Genomic DNA, 3,392 nt, shown 5'->3' with positions numbered 1-3,392 from the left:
GCTACCATGAGTGGTCTCATGATATGGCGTCGCACAGACTAAAGAGTCCTCCCATCAAGCGGAAGACCATCCATATTCTCTATAGCTACAAGTGTATCCTCGTATTCGCACCTCCTCTTGCTCCTAGTCTTCGTCTCCATCTGCTACAATTTGTTGTTGAGCCGCCAATGTAGCTTGTCCATGCTTTGTTGACGATAGCTTCACCTTGGGATTTCTTCTTGAAGAAGACACCTAACATACATAATATCATGAAAATGGCTCTATGCATGGTGTTGGCACAAAAATTTCTCTCACATAAAATGCTCTCGAGGAAGGTCTTACCTCCAGATATAACAAGGCAGTGTAGAAATTATCAAACCCATAAATGGTGAATGATACATACATTAATTCATTTTTCTCTTGGCATGCATGATTGCCTCTATTTATTTAGGGCAAGAATATGTGTGTGTATGGAAGCTCCTTTGAACTAGATGTAAGAATTTTGTGAAAGCACTCTGAGGTAGCCTATTGTGTGTGAAAGGTGGGAAAGGCCTTCAAAAAAGGAATGTCAAGCCCGAGATGGGGATGGATTATTTGATTGAGAAGCCTTTCTCCTATACCAAAATCACCAAAAGAAACTGTCAAATATTGCACCCCAAAGATGCTGAGGATTTACACACAATCTTGAGTGTTTATTGATTTTGTCGATAACCTAGCGAAGATGTGTCCCATGTGCATTGACAAGACAAGTAGGCATTAGGAGATTTTGGAGGACATTTGGAGGGCCTTTTAAGAAATTCTATTTCTCTCTTTAGAAAATGTTCTTAAAATATACTTGCACTTGTTGCATACGTCCAAAAGGACAACTGAACACTCTGAAAAGTGAACCTAATTTTTCATAAATCCTTGAAAACGTTCACTTTTTCATTCAATGCATGTGTCGTTTTCATGGAGTCCTACCAAACCCCGAGCGAAAACTTCCGAGCAAGAAAAAAACCGAGCAAGATTCATAAAAGAGAAGTTCATTAATAAGGATCAGTTATAAGGTTTCAAGTCAATATCAATAATATATTGACTACCTGTATAATGCTTTCAACATGGATTCCAAGTCCTAGGTATGTACATGGTACAATGCTACATCAGCATGAACTGTAACTAATATTTGCATGAACTGTTGACCACTTGCATAATGCTTTTAGCATCGATTCCAAATCCTAGGTTTGTACATGATACACTGCTACATCTGCATGAATTGTAACTAATCCACCATTATTCATACTTTGCAAGGTGATATTCTCTATCTTCTTTCCAAAGACCATAACCTCGATCAGAATGGTATTGTTGATCCTCTTATAATCGCAATCCTTAGGTGTCATTTTTCTCCTACTATGCAACATTCGAATTATGTCCCCGGCCCTAATTTGATTGTGGTGGGTTCAAATAGAGGCGCCAAAAGAGGAGCATACTCATTTGTAGTTCTATTGGCCCTACTTGTGCATGAGGCCTCTGCTCAGCAGACCAATGGGTCATACTTGGCGAGTTGGTGTGGGACTCCTCCCTATTTTGGCATATGCTAGAAATTTGTGCCGCCTCGAGAAACCATCAAATGGGCCCTGTGAGAACAAGTTCCGGGTAATCCTCGGTAAGACATGGAGTGGGGCAGATGATGTGTCACCATGCAGATGGTGTGGCGGAACAATTCCTCTCTCAGGCGTACCTCTTATGTGTGTCTTGATAACACCACCTTTATCATGTGAAGCTACAAGACTCCAGGCAACATTGGGGCAAATACCCATTTTGAGGGTTTCGCATTACGTGTGCGCACGAGAGAGAGAGAGAGAGAGAGAGAGAGAGGAGAGAGAGAGAGAGGGGGGGGGGGGGGGGGGGGGGGGGGGGGCGGGATTTCAGAGGAGACGAGAGAAGCCATGGTAGAGTTGGCGGATCTTGACGAGTTATATGTGCGATATTATGTGGGGCACAAGGGCCCTTTAAAGTTTTCAAAATTCCCAAAATACCCTTGGTTGTAAAATTAAATATTTGCAAAAATAAAAAAAGTTGTAGCTTTTCATGAGAAGACTAATTGTCTATCAATCCAAGATGCTAAAAGTACAATTTGAGTTGGTTATATAGGTTTTAGAGATGAATTTCTTCATTATTTTTAGACATAATTGCAATTTGTTGTGAGGCAATTTGTCACTGAGGCAATTTGTCACTGAGGTAATTTGTGACAACTTACATTCTAAACACTCAAAAAACGGGTTTCAATTGTCAACGCGGAATAAAGATTAGAAAATCTTGAACAATCCAACAAAAATAGATACCATGGTATTTTGAAAATTTCTTTGAATTAGAGGGATATTTTGGTAATTTTCTCCTTTTTTGCTCTCTCTCTCTCTCTCTCTCTCTGTCTCTCTCTTTCTTTCTTTTAAAGAAAAAAACTAATTACAGAAAATGTTGGTGATCATACAACTCGTATGGTGAGATGGCACACCCTGTATGCCAGCACATCATTTTGGAGGTATAACAAGCTTATCTCCAGCATAAATATTATCCCCATGCAAGCCATTTGTTGCTTTCAGGTCATCTAGCGAGATCCCATGTTTCTTGAAATCTCCCATAGAGTATCTCCACTCTTGATTTCATAATTGTGACTTTCTTTGGGCTTCACATCTTTACTATCAAAGCTCTCACTCTCCTTCAACTTGGGCTTGCCAATCACTTTTCTTGGGTGGATAAAAAAGGCGAAGGAACCAGGGCTTTTCCTCCACCTTGGGCTTCTTATCAGCCTTTGGGTCAGGTGGGGGAGGTTCCACTTTTTTTGTTGCTTTGATTTCCTCCTCTAGTACACATTTCAGCTAATCTGAATGAGGAGGAATAACCATAGGAGGAGGGTCCACCTTCACAAACTCAACTTTCTCTTCAATGTAGACCTCCTGTGCATCATAATTATTGCGATCTCCATCAGGAAGAGTAAAATCCTCTCGATCTCCATAATACTCTTGAATGAGGGTGTCCTCTTCTTTTTTCGCCTTCAAAAATCTGAAAATACCCCATGCAACTCTAACTGCCACTGTTGCACCATCAACTTTGGTTGTAGCTCCCTCCTTTCCCTCTTTTGGACCTTCCTTACCAAATGACATCTTGTCACGTTCTCCTGGCACTGGAGGTCTCTTCTTCACCTGCCTATCTATGGCACAAAAGAACCGTCACAGTATGTGGCCTGAAAGGGCTAGAGCAAAACAATATTAATGAGAATTGTGGCCAACGAATCTCTCTCTCTCTCTCTCTCTCTTCTCTCTCTCTCTCTCTCTTCTCTCTCTCTCTCTCTCTCTCTCTCTCTCTCTCTCTATTCTTCTCTCTCTCTCTCTCTCTCTCTATCTCTCTCTCTCTCTCTTCCCCCCCGATAGGAGCCT

General features: G+C 41.2%; 1 pseudogene; it reads right to left on the bottom strand.

The window, feature by feature from the left end:
* Positions 1 to 2,468: 2,468 nt before the first annotated feature.
* LOC147460658 (uncharacterized) lies at positions 2,469 to 3,119 on the bottom strand (annotated as a pseudogene).
* Positions 3,120 to 3,392: the final 273 nt, after the last annotated feature.

The sequence above is a fragment of the Adiantum capillus-veneris genome, chromosome 3 (genome assembly GCF_014529385.1).
Source record: "Adiantum capillus-veneris isolate H3 chromosome 3, ASM1452938v2, whole genome shotgun sequence".
Lineage (NCBI taxonomy): Eukaryota > Viridiplantae > Streptophyta > Polypodiopsida > Polypodiales > Pteridaceae > Adiantum > Adiantum capillus-veneris.
Note: the sequence above shows the minus strand (reverse complement) of the source record. Positions and strands in the feature narration are given on the sequence as shown.